Source organism: Callithrix jacchus, chromosome 4 (assembly GCF_049354715.1).
Source record: "Callithrix jacchus isolate 240 chromosome 4, calJac240_pri, whole genome shotgun sequence".
In the NCBI taxonomy this organism is placed as follows: Eukaryota; Metazoa; Chordata; class Mammalia; order Primates; family Cebidae; genus Callithrix; species Callithrix jacchus.
The window spans coordinates 38916244-38938228 of NC_133505.1; the positions used below are offsets into that span (position 1 = coordinate 38916244).

At 43.8% G+C, this 21985-nt stretch overlaps 1 long non-coding RNA gene and 2 pseudogenes across 1 annotated transcript; 2 read left to right on the forward strand and 1 right to left on the reverse strand.

The window, feature by feature from the left end:
* Positions 1–101: 101 nt before the first annotated feature.
* LOC100394698 (SWI/SNF-related matrix-associated actin-dependent regulator of chromatin subfamily D member 2 pseudogene) lies at positions 102–1852 on the forward strand (annotated as a pseudogene).
* A 5558-nt stretch (positions 1853–7410) lies between these two features.
* LOC144582101 (uncharacterized) lies at positions 7411–10381 on the forward strand. The gene is made up of 2 exons (XR_013534011.1): positions 7411–7615; positions 8006–10381. It is a non-coding gene; the product is annotated as an uncharacterized LOC144582101 (long non-coding RNA).
* Positions 10382–10400: 19 nt separating this feature from the next.
* On the reverse strand, positions 10401–12639 carry LOC100390118 (ERI1 exoribonuclease 2 pseudogene; annotated as a pseudogene).
* Between the last annotated feature and the right edge of the window lie 9346 nt (positions 12640–21985).

Genomic DNA, 21985 nt, shown 5'->3' on the forward strand with positions numbered 1-21985 from the left:
CTAAGTCTATTAATTTATTATGTGTTACAAAAGAATTATACTCTCCGTCTCTGATTCCTTCCTAATTTACTAGCTGAATAATATATAAAAGAAGAGGTTTGACCGCGGGACTGGACGGAGCGATGTCGGGCCGAGGCGCGGGCGGGTTCCCGCTGTCCCCGCTGAGCCCTGGCGGCGGCGTGGTGGCCGCGGCCCTGGGAGCGCCGCCGCCTTCTGCTGGAGCCTGCATGCTGCCCGGACCGGCGCTTCGGGGACCAGGGCCAGCTGGAGGTGTGGGGGGCCCCGGGGCCGCCGCCTTCCGCCCCATGGGCCCCGCGGGCCCCGCGGCGCAGTACCAGCGACCTGGCATGTCACCAGGGAACCGGATGCCCATGGCTGGGTTGCAGGTGGGACCCCCTGCTGGCTCCCCATTTGGTGCTGCAGCTCCACTTCGACCTGGCATGCCACCTACCATGCTGGATCCATTCCGAAAACGCCTGCTTGTGCCCCAGGTGCAGCCCCCCACGCCTGCCCAGCGCCGGGGGTTAAAGAGGAGGAAGATGGCAGATAAGGTTCTACCTCAACGAATCCGGGAGCTTGTCCCAGAGTCTCAGGCCTACATGGATCTCTTGGCTTTTGAGCGGAAGCTGGACCAGACCATTGCTCGCAAACGAATGGAGATCCAGGAGGCCATCAAAAAGCCTCTGACACAAAAGCGAAAGCTTCGGATCTACATTTCCAACACATTCAGTCCCAGCAAGGCAGAAGGCGACAGTGTAGGAACTGCAGGGACCCCTGGGGGAACCCCAGCAGGGGACAAGGTGGCTTCCTGGGAACTCCGAGTGGAAGGAAAACTGCTGGATGATCCTAGCAAACGGAAGTGGAAGTTTTCTTCATTCTTTAAGAGCCTGGTCATTGAGCTGTATGGGCCTGACAATCACCTGGTGGAGTGGCACCGGATGCCCACCACCCAGGGGACAGATGGCTTCCAGGTAAAACGGCCTGGAGACCTCAATGTCAAGTGCACCCTCCTGCTCGTGCTGGATCATCAGCCTCCCCAATACAAATTGGACCCCCAATTGGCAAGACTGCTGGGAGTGCACACGCAGACGAGGGCTGCCATCATGCAGGCCCTGTGGCTTTACATCAAGCATAACCAGCTGCAGGACGGGCACAGCAGGAGTACATCAACTGCAACCGCTATTTCCGCCAGATCTTCAGTTGTGGCCCACTCCGTTTCTCTGAGATTCCCATGAAGCTGGCGGGGTTGCTGCAGCACCCGGACCCCATTGTCATCAATCATGTCATTAGTGTGGACCCAAACGACCAGAAGAAGACAGCCTGTTACGACATTGATGTGGAGGTGGACGACCCGCTGAAGGCCCAGATGAGCAATTTTCTGGCCTCTACCACCAATCAGCAGGAGATTGCCTCCCTTGATGTCAAGATCCATGAGACCATTGAGTCCATCAACCAGCTAAAGACCCAGAGGGATTTCATGCTCAGCTTTAGCACTGACCCCTAGGACTTCATCCAGGAATGGCTCCGTTCCCAGCGCCGAGACCTCAAGATCATCACTGATGTGATTGGAAATCCTGAGGAGGAGAGATGAGCTGCTTTCTACCACCAGCCCTGGGCCCAGGAAGCAGTAGGCAGGCACATCTTTGCCAAGGTGCAGCAGCGAAGGCAGGAACTGGAACAGGTGCTAGGAATTCACCTGACCTAACTGCTCAGGGATCTCTTCCTTTCTTCCCAGCCCTGGAGACAGACCACCCTCTGGGTCCTTGCTGGGGCCTCAGACATGTAGATTGGGGTGAGAACTGTCTGCTGTCACCCTCTACTCCGCAGCTTTAGTTTTATAAATGTAGTGATAGGATTCCTTGTTGCTTGGTCCCCAAAGCCTTATTCTTTTTGCATTGGCTTTAATTGGGTTCAGCAGATGCCTCCTCTGCCCCGTGCAGGCAGGCCCAAGTAGGACTGCTGGAGGCTGTGCTTTGTAACAATTTTGGAACCAAAGGCTGCTGGGTTTGCATGTTTACAGACAACCCCTTGGGGTGAGGGTCAGAGCTGGCTCTGGGGAGCTGGCCCAGGAAGAGGAGGTTCAGTCCAGACTCTTCCTAGCCTTTCTAAACCAAAGTTCTTTGCCATTCCTACAAGCCCAGCCTTGCTGCTGGTTTTTTCCTTTCCTTTGGGTATTTGCACTATTTTGGGAGCAAGTTTTCTATGTGGGAGCCACTTTTTTTGTACAGGGGAAAGTTGGGGGTTTTCAGGGAACCCTGTTTGGTGCCTCCTTGTTTTCTTTCCTCAATCTATGCAAGCGGCTCTGGCCGCCATCATCTCCTGGGATGCCAGAGGGCTGCCTCTCCAGTGGCATGGACCGTGGAGGGGATACTCCAGTTCTCTAGCATGGCCTGAGGTATGGGTGTGTGCATGTGGAGGCTGGGAGGATCGGTGTTACCCTTTGGAGCTTGGTGAGGAGGATGGGCCTAGGGGCTTGGCGAGTGCCACTTCTGGCAGGTTTGGAAATTTCCAAATAAATCCTTTTGTCAAAAAAAAAAAAAAAAAGAAGAGATTTACCCTCTCCTACTATTTGTTCGCTCAATAGAAACCTTTTTTTTTTATTGAGACAAAGGTTCACTCTTGTTGCCCAGGCTGGAGTGCAGTGATGCAATCTTGGCTCACCACAACCTCCGCCTCCCAAGCGATTCTCCTGACTCAGCCTCATGAGTAGCTGGGATTACAGGCATGTGCCACCACACCTGGCTAATTTTGTATTTTCAGGAGACACGGGGTTTCTCTTTGTTGGTCAGGCTGGTCTCAAACTGCTGACCTCAGGTGATCCGCCCACCTTGGCTTCCCAAAGTGGTGGGATTACAGGCGTGAGCCACCGTGCCCAGCTAGAAAATTGTTTTTTGAGAGAAGCAGCCAAGCATCCACTCACCTATGACCCAGCAATAGCACTCTTAGTTAAAAGCAGTAGAAATGCATGTGTGTTTGCTAAAATATATGAAAAATTATTCATAGCAGTACAGGTTGTAAAACCTAGATACAGCACAAAGGTCCATCAACAGTGGAGGGACAAGAGTATGAGCCATATATAAACTGGAGCACTTGACGGCCGTGGGAGTGAACAGGCTGTGACCACACACAGCAGATGATGAGCCAACAAAGATGATGAGGCCGATGACGTGAAAACGACGTATGATTCCATTCAGTCAGAACCGCAGAACTAACCTACAGTGTTACAAATCAAGAGAGTGGCTACTCTAGGGTGAGGAGGGTGGTTTATGAGTGAGTAGGACTCAGGGGTGTTTCTTGGAGGTGGGAAATCCTGTTGCTTGATGAAGATGTTGTTTACCTGAGTTTTCACTTGGTCAAAACCCACTGTCCACCTATGATTTCTCCCCCTTCATGCATGTTGTCCACTCAAGTACACATTTCTGGCATTTTAGAACAATTATCTCTAAGCTAATATAGAATTTCTCCTACTACAAGTCCTTAAAAATGCTGCATTTAAAATACCAGGGACATTTTTTTAAATTCCAGGAAATAAATGCCCACGACTCAGCTATGAAGAGGAGAACCTACAACAAGAGCAGTCAACCTGGGAGCTGACACCAGAACAGCTTTGGAAATGCCTGTCGAGCCAGGAACTAGGAATCAAACCCAAACAGAATCACAGGAGGTGAAGGATGTGAAATGATGCCCCAGCAGTGCCTGAATGAATGAATCATGGGCAGTGGCTCATGGGTTGCCTGGCCAGTCTGGAACTTGGGGAAATGGAAGTTGGAGAATTGAGGGCTGGAAGAGTGAAGTGTGCACTGACCTCTTTCCACAGGAAGAGCGTGTGAAGATAGAGGTTGCATGTGAATACCCACCAGAGGGTCTCCAAGGGGCTGGGGCTCCCTGTAACCAGGTGGGTGAGATGGCTTGATGGATGATGCCACCCAGCCACACAGGGCTTGCTCATACAGTCCCTGCACAAAGTGGCCGTGGTGGCTGGGATGGACACTGCATGGGCACAGCAATTGAGTCACCACACACCAAGGCCGAGCTGGCAGCTGCCGCTGCTGAGAATCTAGCCTACCAAAGTCAGCTGTTTCTTTGAACAGAGAAAAAAACAGGCAATGTTAATTAGGAGCAAGACAGTGTTATGACAGATAAGTATGTTATGACAAAACACACTAATAAATACACATGATAAACATATGTTATGACAAAATAGTGTTATGACAGATAAATATGCCACTGCAGCTATAGTGGAGATGTAAACAATCTTGAAATAATATAAAAAAAATTATGTCGAAGGAAAATACTGCAAACAAAGAAGTCAAAACAGTTGTAAAATCCTATTTCTGTTCAGCCATATCCAGATTGTCTCACAGGGAAGTTCTACTAACGCTTCAGGGAAGGTTATTGGACTTGTTTAAAATATTCAAGAGAAAGGGGAAATACATGGAAAGCTAGAACACTCACTTTATAGATATGAATAGTGTTCACTCTAAAGCCAGTTAGGGAACAAATAACAAAGAAACATGACAGAAAAATCACTATGAATAATTAGATTAAAATAGATGAGAAAAATAGCAGATTGTTTCCATCAGTGTGCTCTAAACAAATTAAATTTCTTGACCAAGTTTATTTAAATCCCAAGATTGCAAGAATATTTAAATCTATTAATGCATGTTACCACGTAATCCAATCATTAAAACAGAGACAATCGTATTTCACTCGATCAGAAATCACTGCAGATGAAATTCCACACTACATCTGCCCTACATTTCTTCAGTTATCTCCATTTTTAAGAATTCATAATCGGTGCAGCACCGTTCAATTAGCAAAGACAAGGAATCAACCCAGATGCCCATCAACAGTGGACTGGATCAAGAAAACGTGGTACGTGTACACCGTGGTGTGCTACCCTGCCACAACAACAAGAACGAAATCATGTCCTTCACAGCAACGTGGGTGGAGCTGGAGACCATTATTCTAAGCAAATTGATGCAGGAACAGAAAACCAAATCCCCCATATTCTCACCTAGAAGTGGAAGCTTGACATTGGGTACACATGGACACAAAGAAGGGAACAGCAGACACTGGGGCCTAGTTTAGGGGGGAGGGTGGGAGGAGGGGAGGTTTAAAAAACTACCCATCGGGTATTGTGCTGATTACCTGAGTAACAAAATTATCTGCACACCAAACACCCATGATACGCAATTTACCCATGTAACAAACCTGAAAGTGTATCCCTTGAACCTAAAATAAAAGTCGAAAAGACAAAAGAAAAAAAGAATTCTGGATCAGACTGAGCCCACCTAAATAATCCAGGATAATCTCCCCTCTCAGTATCCACACCCTTAACCATATCTGCAGTTCCTTTTGTTATGTAAGATCATGTAACCGAAGGTTCTGGAGCTTAGGGTTTGAATACATTTGTGGGGCCATTATTCTGCCTTCTACAATTATTCGGTGGCTGAATGAGGTTTAACGTTAGTCTAATTAAACTCCTAGAAGATGAAAGGACAGTGACTGAAAGGAGGTATTCCATAATGAGGTGATGGCAAACTTTTAAGTAAAGGTCTACGCAGCCCGGTGAATGAAAGGAGATCCACATCGGCTTAGACTGCACTGGAACTTCAGACGGTAAAGACAGTGATCTTGAAAGCAGCCATAGAAGAAACAAAGGTCGTTTAAAATGCATCTGGATTGGAACGTAGCTGATATCTCTCCCTGTCAGCCACAGTAGCCAGAAGAGACATCAGCATTCACCAGCTGAGGACAACACCAACGTCAAACTGGGAATCTGTGGCTGTGAAACCCACCTTTCAACAATAAAACAAAAGGCCAGGCATGGTGGCTCACGTCTGTAACCCCAGCACTTTGGGAGGCCGAGGCGGGCAGATCACTTGAGGTCAGGGGTTTGAGACCAGAGCGGCCAAGATGGTGAAACTCTGTCTCTACTTAAAATACAAAAGTTAGCCAGTCATGGTGGCGGGCTCATGTAATGCCGGCTCCTCAGGAGGCTGAGGCAGGAGAATCGCTTGAACCCGGGAGGCAGAGGTTGCAGTGAGCAGAGATGGCTCCACTGCATTCCAGCCTGGACTACAGAGTAAGACTCCATCTCAAAAACAAAAACAAAGCAAAAAAAGAATCGAGCAAAGACTTTTTATATAAATAAAACTGTTGGTTTTTCAGCAAAATACTTCCTTTACAAATATTTAGAATGTCACTAAGATATATTTAAAAAGAAATAAAGCCTGGCGCGGTGGCTCATGCCTATAATCCCAGCACTTCTGGAGGCCGAGGCGGTCGGATCACCTGAGGTCAGGAGTTAGAGACCAGCTTGAGCAACATGGAGAAACCCCTTCTCTACTAAAAATACAAAAAATTAGCTGGGCGTGGTGGCGCACACCTGTCATCCCAACTACTGGGGAGACTGAGGTAGGAGAATCGCTTGAACCTAGGAGGCACAGGTTGCAGTGAGCTCAGATCATGCCATTGCACTCCAGCCTGGGCAACAAGAGGGAAACTCCTTCTCAAAAAAAATTAAAAAGGGAAGAAAGGAAGACCAAATAATGAAAGAAAGGAACAAAAACAGAAAAATTAATTGGTAATCATAGATATATGGAAATTAATACCATTATTATAAAATATTAATCTAGACTTCAAAGGAAATAAATCATGTCAAACACTTAATTTGTTATGTTGCACTTTGCTTATCCATCTTCCCACCTCCACCTAGGCTGTGCCATCCATGAGGTCCAAGGAAGTTTCATTCCTTTTTCTGAGACTGGTCCATAGAGAACAGGACCCAGAATAAGACAGGTGCTTGATGAATCTTTACCAAATGAATACATTTCCTGGAAATAATTAGCAGACCAGGAATTGTGATGCATATGCACAACTCAAAAGCAGCTGAGGGAACTGACATCAGAGAACGCAGTAGCATAGGGAGCTCCAAGGGCCACTACTCTGCAGAGACAGTGTGCTCGTCAGACATCAGCACACACAGAAATCTCAGAGAGCTTTTAAAGCACAGATTCCTGGACTGCATGTAGGGCTGTGGAGGCCCCACAGGGTCGTGGGGTGTCCCTTATGCTGTGGTGAGGTGCAGGATCTAAGAAGTAAAGAGACAGGACACTGTAGAACTGATGAAGACATCTGGACTCAGGGGGCCACACCATCTGTGAGTGGAGAGTGGCTGCAGCCTCCAAATGCCCAAGAGCATCTGTATTTATTAGATACAAACAGGGGGCAGGGTGGTGAGTGAGGTCATCATCTATAGGCTTAGTGATAGGGCATACATAATCACGTGAGTTACAAGCGAGGGAGCTTGTAACCTGGGCAGAGAGGTGGGCCATGCACAGCAGGAGGCTGTGCCATGCGCAGTAGTAGAGGGTCATATACAGAAAAGGGGTCCTCCCCCATTAGGTCACCAAGGCAAGGAGGTAGACTGTGTGCAACAGGTGTCATGTGCAACAATTTTTTTTTCCTGGTGTTTCAAATATTAATTTTAGGTAGTAAAGGCTTCTATTGTTCTGAACCCTGGTTACAAGTCACATGATCAAGAACAACTAATAAAGGAGATTCAGGAGCATGTTAAAAAACTACAGCACCTTACAAATATTCCAGAAAGGTACGTATCCTAATTATGATGAATATTTGCTCAGTGTTATGGAAAATTTCAACTGTTTATTTTTCCCTTTTAATGACTATTTTCTTCACTCATGTTATATACCACATGTCCCAAACTGAACTGATGACATATGAGTGAGAATCAGAATCTTTGAGATAAAAATGAAACCCTAAACCTATTTTGTTTGGTCCTCTGGACTTGCAGTAAATACTTAATATCAAGGCAAATTTCCTCAACAATACCCTTTTCCCTTCTTTGGTTTTACCCAAAACCCATTCCAATGAGTATTCTCATTCTTTCACCTAGAATTCATAATTGAACTGCTATATAATTGGCTTTATGTAAAGACAAAAATTTCCAGGCTAATTTTCTTCCCCTTGATGCCAACAGGTAGAATTTATTCAAGAGCTGCCAAAGATATCAGTGGGAAGACAAAAAGAAATGAACTGAGGAAGAAAGAATGGAAACCAATTTCAATGTGTTTCATTAACTACCATATCTATAAAACAAACTTACTATCTATCAATCTCTAGAAACCACAAGATGATGGAGAGGTGATAAAAACTGTGGTCGTATGCTCAGAAACTGGTGATTTAAAACATCTGGTGGTTATGATATCAGAGGCTAAATTTTGAAATAATATGTTTGGTAGATTCCTCTGCATTACTGTCAATGTTCCTATCACTTCTTAATATAAAAAGTCATCAATTATTGATTAATTTTTTTAATTAATATGATTTTAAAGTTACCATATTATAATATCAAAATGTACAGTTTTAAAAATAGCAAAACATAGGGCAGGCCAAAATATATCACTCATTAACAAGATAATAAACTGAAACAGTCCGAGAGGTATCCTAGACATTTAAAGACATTAAAAACTCCTTAAATCAATGAATTTAAATATACTGAAAAAGAGAGTAAAACATAAAAAAGAAAAAATGGAAAATGATGTCTCATCAAATAGAAAGTATCAAAAGATAATTATAAAATTAAAAACTCTAAGGTCAAATATTAAAATCACTGAAATAAAAACAATTAGCAAAGTTTAAGGTTGTTCCATTTTAATTATTTAGACTGACTAAGACAATTAAGAAAAATTAGAAGGGTCTAAGATATTAATGAAAAGTCACTACATTGCCATCATAAGTACTATGGAAACTCCAGGAAGAATAGGGAGAGAGGGAAAAGGTCAAAAAAAAAATTTCAAGGAAGAATGGCTGAAAAACTTCTAAACATAAAAGAGATGAATCTACACATCCAAAAATATAACTGAGCTCAAAATTGTTTATATTCAAAGACCACACAAAGACATATTACAATCAAATTTTCAAAAGTTGAAGACAAAAAAAAAATCTTAAAAATAGTAATAGAGAGTGAGAAGCATCCACACCACAAGGAGGCCAAGCTGATTTCTGTGCAGACTCTTGTCAGGATGATGAAGCTCTTCATCTGAAACCCAAAACCTCGGTTGGAGCTAGGAGATCTCAGGATTTCTGCATCTCTCTCGCTGGGTGTTGGCACTCATGTTTTGTCCATTCAGCCATCTTGGATCCTCTGGGTGTTTGACTACTGTCTCCTGTCTCTTCACATTCCAAAGATCTTTTCCTTGCTCCAGATGGGTAATTAATTCTGGCTTGGAGTCACCAAGACCCAGGAACACCAGGTTTCTGTAGTTGTCTAACATCACATCCCTATACAAATGTTGCTGAGAAGAATCAAGTCATTCCCACTCTTCTGGACAGAATCCTATGGCCACATCCCTGAATGTCAACATTTCATTGCCTTTTTCCTCACTGATATCCAAGGACCTCATCCCATCTCTAACAGGAAATCTTGGGCATCCACAACTTCCCATGTTCAAAAGCCTCAAAAGGAACGTTTGTAACGTTGCACATCATAAATTCATGGTGACGACTTTTCTTGGCTTATTACATGCGGGATGCAGAATAAAGAGAAGGCTCTGACAAAAGAAAGAAGTATTTCTCAGAGTCCCTTGCCCTCACAGCCCAGTGGGCCTCTGCCAAGGGTGGCGTGACCATCAGAGGATTGCTGGTGCCATCAAACTGAGGCAGTGGCATGCTCAAATTCAAATTGCTCAAGGTAACTTTGTGGCCACTCTGTGCACAGCCCACCAGTCTCAGTGCAACACAGGAACCCTGCTTGTAATAAGTTCACACAATAATTTTTCAGTGGGAATCAGACACTCCAAGAGACAGGGCCACTGTGAGCATCTTGGGTCATCCCCAGACAGTTGTAAAACCCAGAACCAGGAAAATACGGAAGAGTGGCTGAGGACACATCACCCGTTTTCCAGCCTCTGAAGGTTCCGGGGTCCTCCCTAGGGATCTCCCAGTACCTGCAAGTCACAGGCTGACAGGGTCTGTGGTAGCCTCACCTAGGAGTTGCTGGCGCAGAGGAGACGCAACAATGGAGACCTTGATCTGCTACATACGTTTTCAAACTTCAGTTGACTAATTCTTCTGAGATGTTGATATACAAATCAGAATCAATGTTCGAGCTGTGAAATAAAACTAAAGAACTTATCAATGTTTTTAGAAAAATACAAAATACCTGTTAGAAGATGATGATAATTCTCAAAGTACATGTATCTAACTGAAAATAGACTAGGGATTTTTATTAGTCACATTTTCCTGCACATAATTTAAAAATAGTTTAAGACTTGCTTCAAGTTCTAACTTTAAAAGAAGGATCATATACTATTGTTGCTTATTATATGTAATCTAATAAATACTGTTCACAAAAGATGATATTTGTGGTTCCTGAAGAAAGTGTGATGAATTCAGTAAACATTAATATATAAAATAGTGTAAGATGTTATCAGAATACTCATGTTTGGAAATTCAAAAAACAATTAGAATTCATACATGAAAGATTCTCAATTCTTCATTGAAGGCCTGAGTCTCAAGGAATTTTTGGTGGAAATACTTACATTTCGGTCACGAAGATGGCTTGTTTCTGGAGAATTAAAAGTGAGTCCCCCTGTGGAATGAAATGGAACTATGCTGTTGGCTCTTTCCTTTTGAAGTGTTCGTTCCCATTTGAAATAACCACATTTTCTGTTTTCTTGGTATTTCCCAATAGGACAACAATAGAAGACTTTTCCATGGTTCGATCCATTATTAGAAACAACAAGTCTCCTAGACCTTCGCCCACACTTGCATAAGGGAGCTGTCATTTTCCCACTCTTCCAAGGCTCTTGTAGGTTAACTATAGAAGTTAATACAGATGGCGAAAGCTTCCGGGAACTTCTTACCGGAGAGCAATCAGATGACGTAGGCTTTTCTTCATGAATACTGAAGGGTGTTTTTTTGCTGGTGAGAAAGCTTGAGGACTGTATGGATTCCTTTTGGTACCACCTGGAAGAAAAGGATGTTTCCCCAAAACTAAAGGATGAGACATATTGGCATTAACTCTGTTGCACGTACTTGATTTGTGTTCAGGTAACTTAAAGGCAGAAACATCTGAACCTGGATCTTTGGCTTCTTTTACATTATAAGTAGTAGTGTGAGGACTCTTGTATACAATAGACTTAGAAGTCTCAGATTTTTGGAGAGTTTCCTCCATGTCTCCCAAGTTCTCATGACTTGGCATTTCTGATTCTTTCAGAACCATTAATCTTTCTCCAGAATTAAATGAAATCTCTAAATCTGAATCACTAATGGGAACTGTACACTCTATGGTTTTCTCAGGCTGAGATGCTGGCAGTAAAACCACATCCTCCCAATCAGCCAACATAGGTAAACAAGAGTAGAGCTCATTTCCATATCAGAAACATGATTAACAGTCAGAATGCTGGTAGAAACAAGCACCAATTCTGAACCAACTGTTGAAGACTTAGATTTGGTATTAAAAGCAAGATGTTCATTTTTTCCTTGCTTTTGCATGTAGATAGGTGAATTCAAGGTAGGAGACTGCAAATGCCCCAGAGAAGTAGAGGGCTTAGAATTAATAATAGATAAGCAACTTTTGACATTGTGAAGACCTGTTTTTATATTGTTCTTTACTTGTAATTGATCCTTCTGTGCCTTTATAGGAAAATTTGCACAAACTGACTTCATTTGAACTTTTTCATAGAATTTATTGTATTTTTTAGGCTCCTTATTATAGATGCTAGGACCCCGGATGCTGTTACAGGCAGACATTTCTTCAACTTGATTTGTATCCAAATTTCTGGCCAGAATGCTGGAATTCTTCTTAGTGGGAACCTTGTTCAACGACCTTGTAATTTTCACTAGACAGCCATCCCTGACCATTTTCCAAGCAAGAAGGGCAGTATTCTGAGAATCGTCCAACCCAGAATGATCTCGTCCTGAGAATTCTATTCCCCCTTCCTGCAAGGCACCACTTAGTCCTTCTGGTTTTCTCCTATAGAAAAGCTTGTAAGTTTCTCTGAGATCAATCCAAGAATTTAAAAACACTGGTTTTAACAACTGCTTTCTTTTACACTCATACTCCAGTCACACCCCCAAGTCCCAGTCTGACCACGTAACAAATGTATAAGCGTTTACTTCAGAAGTAGAAGGCTCTGAAACCCCAGCAGCAAAAATAAGGTTCTTCTTCTGTTGCTGAATCTTATGAATCCATTTACAGAACTGAGATAAGCAAATCTTCAGAGGGACTCCTTCATCAACTTGAGCCTGCTTTATGCCTGTCAATTCCATGCAAAATTCTGAAAGAACGGGATGTTCCTGAGGTTGAACATAAGCACTGAACTCAGACTCAATCTGTCCAGTTGATGTGTTCAGCAACACTGCTGGAAATTCAGTTACTTCCCGGCTATGGTGGCATTTCCCATCATTCCAGCATGTCGATTCAAAATCAATGACAATTAAGTAGTCAAGCAACTGCTTGGATTTGCTTCTTCCTAGGTTCCCATTTGCTGATGCAACTGACTTTCTCCTAATTAATCCAAGCTGCTGCGCCAGCTGCTTGGTTGCATTCCCAACACTCCTTGCTCTTCCAAGTCCAACCGCAACACTTCTTACCTGGGGGCTGGCGACTTGAAAGGATTTCTAATAGAAGGATACTTAAGCTTAATGCAGTGGGAGCTGACAGACTTGTGCTCTTCTCTTAAGATATTTATGGGAGGATTATTTGAGCTAGCACGGAAGCGAGAAAAGACTGACGGTGTACAGCCGCCATGACTGGTCACACCAGAGGGATTCTTCTCCCTCGATTACTTCCAGGATCTCAGGCTTGAGGCCTACTTTCCACAGGGACTGGATGCAGGTACTACAACTCCTTTATCAGGAGGAGAGGCTCTTGCTCCAAGCCTGCCATACAGCGTAAGCCCTTCCAGGCAGGGACGCCACCGCCTGGATATTTGGTTCTCGTCCTGGTCTGGCTGTTTTCCCATGTACTGCTTCTGTTCTGTGACTGCTCTAGACATTCCTCCTACTACAAACTCCTCTATGGTTATATAGAAGGATTCTATAAATCAGCACTAAATGTGTCAGTACAGCTCCGACTACAATACCTATATGAATATATAGAAAGATTATATAAAACTAAGTATGCTAGATATATGTAAGCAGTAAGTTAGACTTCAAGCACTAATTCTATAAACTAATATAGGATTATATACGAAGGATAAGGAGACAGCTGAGCAATAACACTATAAACTAAGATATTCTTCAGGCACTAGGTGTGCCTGCGGTCTGGACAGTTCTCCTTCCTTGGTGCCCATGGGGGTGTTACCCACACTGCACCAGCAGATGGTCTCATTGGGTTGACCAACAATTAAGTGCTGACAAGTTGAAATATATATTCCAAAATCTTTTGCATGGTAAGCTCCTGAGTTTTCTTGGGAATCTGTCCCTGTCTTTTCTCCTCCAAACAGAGCTCACCCTTGCTCCTCTGCAAGTAAAAAGCCTCCTTTTAGGAGACAGTCCCGGATCAGCCAGGTCCAAACCCCAAAATGACTTCCTGTCTTGGATCCAAATGCTCAGATGCAACTCTGGGGCTAATTTCAGTGGGAGTTAGGAGACTACTTAATTAAGATGATGAGTAAGAGGGCCAATAGTTGACATTAATGTTAGGGAAGTCATATTTGCATTTCTAAAAATAATTGCTTTTTTGCATTTCTAAAAAGAATCTGCAACTCTGGAAAGAATTGCTTACCAGTGAGTATAGAGTCTTTTCTCTGAAGGGTAAAGTTCTCAGCAGAGGAACTAACAGTAGCTCTAAGTTCCACCACACATGACACATGTAGTTGACTGACCCCCTCAACTTCCTCCCCAGCTGAAGGAAAAAGCTGGACTCTAATCTTGGCCCATCCTTCAGCTGTATTCCACTGGGTGTGGACTCTCTACAAGTGGGAACGTTCCGGGATCTCAACTGCTCCTTCTGCTGTTGTGGAGTCTCCATTGATGCGGTTTATGCCCAGGTGGACCTGCAGGAGGCTGAGTGTCCCCTAAGTTTCAAGGCCAACATTTTCAGCAATCCCAGACCAACTCTTCAGGTTCTTGGTGACTCAGCTTTTCATCTGTGGGAGGAAAAAATCCATCTCCCTCTCTCAGGTATGGTGGGAATTATATATATTTAAATAGTAATCTATAAGTTGATGGCATTCTTAGTGTTGCGTTGATTGCTCAGCTGTACTCCACAATGAAAGAATGTACCGTGGAGTGTGGAGGAAGAATTCATTTCTTCTCTCTGACGGACTCATCAATATGCATTTCTGCCCTGTGGATTGCAAATGAGAAATTTGCTTTAGGAAGGTGTAGGAAGGAGATCTGGACTTGCTTTTATTATTATTATTACCTTACAGATGGGCCTTGCTATATTGTCCAGGCTGGAGAGCAGTAGCTATTCCCAGGCATGATCATAACATATTGCAGCTTCAACCTCCCGGTGGAAACCATCTTCCTGCCTCAGCCTCCCAAATAGCTGGGACTACAGCCATGCACCACCACCCCGGCCACTTATTGTTATTTTACTTCAACTATTTTATTCTGAATGTTAAAAATGTTTGATTTTTTAGAGTATAAGACTCAGAATCTATTTGGTCACAGAAGACCTGAAAATGGTCAGAAGAAAGATACAAATACCACTTAAATCTCCACTTAGAAAATCCCAGCAACCATGTTACTGAACTTTCTTAGACTGCAGTGTGAGTGGTGGTCCCTGGAGCTGTCCTATACAATGGTGCTGATTTTCATTCTGTTGTTTTCTATGTATATATAATGTTGACAAAAAGAGTCAAATTCTGGAAAATATTTAAAGATATTTATTCTGAGCCAAATATGAATGACCATGGCCCATGACACAGCCCTCAGGAGGTCGTGAGAACATGTGCCCAAGGTGGTTGCTGTGCAGTTTGGTTTTATACATTTTAGGGAGGCATGAGACATCCATCAAATACATTTAAGGAATACAGTGGTTTCTTCCAGAAAGATGGGACCACTTAAAGCAGGTGGGGAGTGGGCTTCCAGGTTATAGGTAAATTTGAACACTTTCTGGTAGACAATCGAGTTTTTGCTAAGGACCTTGGATCGATAGAAAAGAAATGTTCAGCCGGGTGTGTGGCTCATGTCTGTAATACCAGCACTTTGGGAGGCTGAGGCGGGAAGATTACTTGAGGTCGGGAGTTTGAAACCAGGCTGGCCAACGTGGTGAAACCACACCTCTACAAACGTACAAAAATTAGCTGGACGTGGTGGTGCATCCCTGTAAGCCCAGGAAGGCTGAGGCAGGAGAATTGCTTGAACCATGGAGGTAGAGGTTGCAGTGAGCCAAGATGGCACCACTGGACTCCAGCCTGGGTGGCAGAGCAAGACTCCATCTCAAATTTAAGAAAAAAAAAGAAAGGAAATGTTCAAGTTATATAACAGATTGTAGAGACCAAGGTTCTTTTGAAGTCTCACAGCTGCTGCTCTTAGAGACAATAAATGACAAATGTTTCCTATTCAGACATTTTAAAAGGTGCTAGACTCTCAGTTAATCTATTCGGAAGTGAAGGGGCCTGGAAGGAAATAATCTAACTATGTTTTGTTTTTTCGTTTGTTGCTTTTTGTTTTTTTGAGATGGAGTCTCATCCAGGCTGAAGTACAATGGCACGATATCGGCTCACTGCAACCTCTGCCTCAAGGGTTCAAGTAACTCTCCTGCCTCAGCCTCCCAAGTAGCTGGGATTACAGACATGTGGAATCATGCCCGGCTAATTTTTGTATTTTTGCAGAGATGGGGTTTCACTATGTTGCTCAGGCTGGTCTTGAACTCCTGACCTCAGGTATTCCACCTGCCTCCGCCTCCAAAATTGCTGGGATTACAGGCGTGAGTCACCATGCCCAGCCAGTCTAGCTATGTTAATAGGGATTCTTTGCAGAGGTGAATTTTCTCCCACAAAGGACAGTTTGCAGGGCCATTTCAAAATGTGACAAAGGAACATGTTTTGAGGGTAAAAAAATTTTATTTTCTTCCTTGTCTCACAATGTTATGCCAGAGGCAGGTTAGAAACTAAGTCACAATATAGAGGGTTAAATAAAACCCATCTGATGAGAATGTATGGTTTGTAGGGCATGACTCCCCAGACCCCTTAGATAGGAATTTGGGCAAGATTAATAAATCAGAGTTTCATCCTCATATTTTTATATATGCTTTCAATTTACAAAGTTGCATTCATGTGTTATGGGTTGTCTTGAATGGTTCTTGTTGAGTGTATTATTACACAAGTAGTTTGCGTGTGATAAAGTCTGTATAAAGTTTGAACACTTTCACAAGCTACATCTCACTTCGAACAAGGAGACATAACTCAGCTTCTCTTGGATCCATCTGCTTTCATCGTATCTTGTTCTAAACAATGTTTTGAGAGCATATTTGTACATAAAGGTTCTTCTATGTTTGGAATTTGAAAATATTCATAGATTACTCAAATGATAAATATTAGGCCAAAGACTAAACATGTTAAAGGCTTTTCATACACATTGCCAACCTGGTCTCTAAATTGTTGTGCTGATGTACTATTGAACCCTAATTCTTTACTAATTATGACATTGGGGATAGAGGGACAAGATTCCTTGTTCAAAGAACATATATTTCAGCAATAGTTACTGTGATGGTTAATTTTAGGTGTCGACGTGGCTGGATTAAGGGATCTGTAGACAGCTGGTAATACATTATTGGTTGGTGCATCTGTGAGGGTGCTTCTGGAGGAGATTGATGTATGAGTTGGTGGACTGAGTGGGGAAGATCCTCTCTCAACATAGGAAGGCATCATCCAATCACCTGGGGTTGCAAATTGAACAAAAAAGCAGAGGAAAGTCTCATTGACTTTTTTGCTCCGGAGCCGGGACACCCTTCTTCTCCTGCTCTTGGGCATCAGAACTCCAGGTTCTATGGTTTCAGACTCTGACACTTGCACCACGGGCCCCCGCTTACCCACTTACTATGCTACTGCCTTCCCTGGTTCTTCAGGTTCCCAATGGCTTATGATGGGACTTCACAGCCTCCATAATTGTGTAATCCAGTTCCACTAATAAATCCTCTCTCTTCCCTCTATGGTCTATCTATCTAGCCAGCGGGTCATGTCTCTCTGGGGAACCCTGATACACCAATGGGCAGTAACCAAATAAAATCTGGTATTACTGATAATTGCCATTGAGAAAAATATGCCTAGGCCAGAAGATTGGTGGTGGTGGGAATAGCAGGGGATATAGTTTAGACAAGGTCATTGAACAAGATATTTCTGAGAACTTGACCGCTGGTTATTTGAACAGAGACCTGAATCATGTGAGGAATGAGCCATGTGGATCCCTGGGGAGCAGGTACATGTGGGAGTCACAGCAGGGGCAGGTGGCAGGGACAGGACAGAGCAGTGACAAGAGGCTGCTGTGAGTGGAGATGAGTGAGCTGTAGCTGAGAGGGGTGGGATGAGGCCACAGTCGCCAGAGGGGCCCTGTGTTGAGGGGCTTGTACGAAATGGTGAGAGATTGGAGTTTCATTGTGCCAAGAAGGGAAGAAGCTGGAGTGTCTGTGGGATGTGGTGGTGAAGATCTGCTCTAATTCCCATTTGAAAAGCTCAGTGTGCCTTTGTTGTGTGGGTAATGGCAGTGGTGTAAGAGGCAGCAGGCAGCGCAGCTGGAAGGCCCTTCCTGTTTACTATCCTAGGGAGGATGGTTCTGGGGTGGAGGCCATAGAGGAATGAGAAGTGATTGGGTTTACTGTTGATATTTGTTTTTAATTTTGGTTAAACATACACAGCATAAAATTTACTTTTTAACCATTTTTGAGGGTACAATTCATTGGTGTTAAGCACATTTTTGTAAGTGTGTTTACAAAGCACAACATTGTAAGTATTCTAAAGCCACCACCACAAATATCCATTTCCAGAACTTTGTCATCATCCCAAGAAGGAACTCTCTGCCCATTAAAATAACTCTACAGTCTCCCCACCCTCAGCCCCTGGTACTTCCATTTACTTTCTGTTTCTATGAATTTGCCTGTTCTCTGTAGGTGAAATCATTTAATTTTTGTCCTTTTGTTTCTGGCTTATTTCACTGATCATAATGTTTTCAAGATTCATCCATGTCGTAGCATGTGTCAGAATTTTACTCATTTTAAGGCTAATAGTCCATGTGTATGTACCATATTTCTTAGTCCATTCTTCCATCTATGGATACTTGGCTAGCTTCCACCTTTTGGCTATTGAAAATAATGCCGCTATGAGCCCGAGTGTACAAATATCTGTTTGAGTCCCTGAGTACCTGCTTTTTTTTTTTTTTGAGACGGAGTTTCGCTCTTGTTACCCAGGCTGGAGCGCGATGGCGCGATCTCGGCTCACCGCAACCTTCATCTCCTGGGTTCAGGCAATTCTCCTGCCTCAGCCTCCCGCGTAGCTGGGATTACAGGCACGCGCCACCATGCCCAGCTAATTTTTTGTATTTTTAGTAGAGACGGGGTTTCACCATGTTGACCAGAATGGTCTCGATCTCTTAACCTCGTGATCCACCCGTCTCGGCCTCCCAAAGTGCTGGGATTACAGGCTTGAGCCACCGCGCCCGGCCGAGTACCTGCTTTAAACTCTTTTTGGTATAAGGCAAGAAGCGGAATTGCTGGGTCACATGGTAATCCCATTGTTACTTTCTTGAGGAATTACTATACTGTTTTCCATGGTGGCTGCAACATTGTACATTCCCACCGGCGGTGTACAAGGATTCAGTTTCTCCACCTCCTCGCCAACAGTCAGCCTAGTGAAACTGGGTTGTTTCATGAGTCTATTGCCCATTTGTGTTTCTTCTTTGGTGACTTGTCTCTTCATGTCCATTCCTCACTTTTGAATGGGTTTTTTAAATTGATGAGTTGTAGTTTTTATGTATTTTGAATGCTAATTCCTCATCAGATATATAATTGGGATGAGGAAACAGACACAAAGTGGATGCAAAAAGAATCGGAAGCAGGTACTCAGGAGCTCAAACAGAGATTTGTACTCTCGGGCTCATAGCAGCATTATTCTCAGTAGCCAAAGGTGGAACCCTTCCCATTCTATGCTTTTCTTTCCACTCTCTTACTAATGTCCTTTGATGCAAAAACAGTTTTAAATTTTGATAAAGTTTCATTTTTCATTTTCTGTCTTTCCTTTTTTTTTGAGATGGAGTCTTGCTCTGTCACCCAGGCTGGAGTGCAGTGGTGCAATCTCAGCTCCACCTCCCAGGTTCAAGTGATTCTCCTGCCTCAGCATCCTGGGTACTGGGATTACAGGCCTGCACCACCATGCCTGGCTGATATTTGTATTTTTAGGAAAGACAGGGGTCTCACCATGTTGGTCAGGCTGGTCTCTAACTCCTGACCTTGTGATCTGCCCACCTCAGCCTCTCAAAGTACTAGGATTACAGGCATGAGCCACTGAGCTCGGCCTATCATTTTTCTTTTATTGCTTTGTGCCTTGGGTCATCCAGCCAATAATCTACTACTGAATCCAATGTCCACAAGACTTCCCTCAATGTTTTCTTCTAAGGGTTGTACAGGTTTGACTCTTAAGCTTAGTTGTTTGATCCATTCTGAGTGAATTGTTGAGTATGGTGTAAGGAAGGCTGTGAATTTTGTCCAACATCATTCTTTTGCGTGCGGGTATCCAGTTCCTCAGCACTGTTTGTTGAAGCACCATCTGTTGAAGTGGGGCTGACACATTTGTATGATGCAATGAGCGCTAGTACATGGAGCACCACGCATTTTTTACTTTTCTTTACTCCACAGTTGTTCTGAGGAGACTTCCAGTGGGAAAGCCAACAGAAATGAAAATACATGAATTCCGACCAGGTTCGGTGGCTCACGCCTGTAATCCCAGCACTTTGGGAGGCCGAGGAGGGTGGATCACAAGGTCAGGAGTTCAAGACCAGCCTGACCAACATGGTGAAACCCTGTCTCTATGAAAAACAAAAAAATTATCAGGGCATGGTGGTGAGCACCTATAATCTCAGCTACTCAGGAGGCCGAGGCAGGAGAATTGCTTGAATCCAGGAAGCGAATGTTGCAGTAAGTCAAGACCACTCCACTACACTCCAGGAGTACAGCGACAGAGGGGGACTCCGTCTCAAAAAGAAAAGAAAAAGAAAATACATAAATTATTTGGTTTTTGGTTTGTTTTGTTTTGTTTTGTTTTTGAGATGTTGTTTTTCTCTTGTCGCCCAGGCTGGAGTGCAATGGCATGATCTTGGCTCACCACAATCTCGGCCTCCCAGGTTCAAGAGATTCTCCTGCCTCAGCCTCCTGAGTAGCTGGGATGATAGGCATGTGACACCATACTCAGCTAATTTTGTAGAAAATACATGAATTCTTACAAAATCAATATCAATAAAATTAAACTTTAAAATGTTAAGAGTGACGCAAGATTAGATCATTACTAGACAAGCTGAAACATAGGCTCAAATGGAGGGTTTACTGTTTTCCTTGCTACGAATTCTGTTGGCTCACAACCTATTGTGCTTATGCATAAGAGAGCACAGAGTGCAGTGACTGCGCACATAACCAGTTCCTGGTTTCCTGCTTCAGAAACTAGTTCAGATTCTCTCCACTTAGAGTAAAAAAGTGAATTGCAGGATGTTCATAGTGAAGTTGACATCTACAAAGTCAATGAGTAAGTAGTAAATGTAAACCTCAGAAATTTAAGAAGATTCTACTTTTATCCCCCACCAAAAAAATCCTCACAATTTCCCGCTGAAAGGAAAGGGTTCTTTCAGGGGACCACATGATGCAGCTTTTCTCCTGCAGTTCTAAATTGAGTTGTTCTTCTCTCTAACTACTGGTCTCACAAATCTCTGCAGCCAGCTTCAGTGATTTTTAGCTTCACTAAGCTTTTAGGGTTTTGATATTGTTTGTATTTGAGCTGCTGCCAGGGGCTTAGAAATCTGACTTGGATATTTTGCCAAAATGGTATTTTTTTCATAGAATTTGACATTGTGGAGATGCTGCTTTTCTGCCAGGTCCTTAGAGGGGATGCACTGCCTTCTACCTCTTTTTTTTTTTAGACGAAGTTTCACTCTTACTGCCCAGGCTGGAATGCAATGGCGCAAATCTCGGCTCACTGCAACCTCCACCTCCTGGGTTCAAGTGATACTCCTGCCTCAGCCTCCCAAGTAGCTGGGACTACAGGCGTGTGCCACCATGCCCCACTAATTTTATATTTTTAGTAGAGGCAGGATTTCTCCACATTGGTCAAGCTGGTATCAAACTCCCGACCTCAGGTAATCTGCCTGCCTCTGCCTCCCAAAGTGCTGGGATTACAGGTGTGACCCTCCTCATACCTCTAGTACTTCATTAATATTAGAAGATTTGGAGTGAGGGCCTCCCTCAATCTCTACCCTCTCTCTAGTGTAGAGGGTCGTGGCCTGTTGGAAGAAGTGTTGTGTCTTGGACTCCTCACTTTGGTATGTGATAAATACCAAAGTCTGAGGTCTGGGAATGAAGGCACATGTGCACGTAACATCACTTTTCCATGCAGTGTCACGGAAAAATCGGTTTCTCGCTCCCAGCTAAGGGCCTAAGCACTGCAGACTTAGAGACAAAACTCTGGGGAGGGAAGGGATGGCTGGGATGAAGCCACACATGTCCTTCAGGGCATCTCTCAGTGGTCTTTGTCTCTGTCCTTTGCTGGAGTTCAAGGAAGTGTGTACTCAAGGCCTGGCAGGCCTTCTCACCCTTGGCATTCTTGGTCCTTGGGCTGGGTAACTGTTGCGTGGGTGATTGGGACGTGCACTGCAGGATGCTCAGGAGCATCCCTGGCCATTCCCCACAAGACACTGGCAGCACCTCCCCCTCACTCCAGTTACAGCAACAAAGCATTTCTCCTGACACAGCTTCTGTGTCCTGCTGGGAAAATCTCCCCCAGATGAGGACACTGGTTGGAGATGT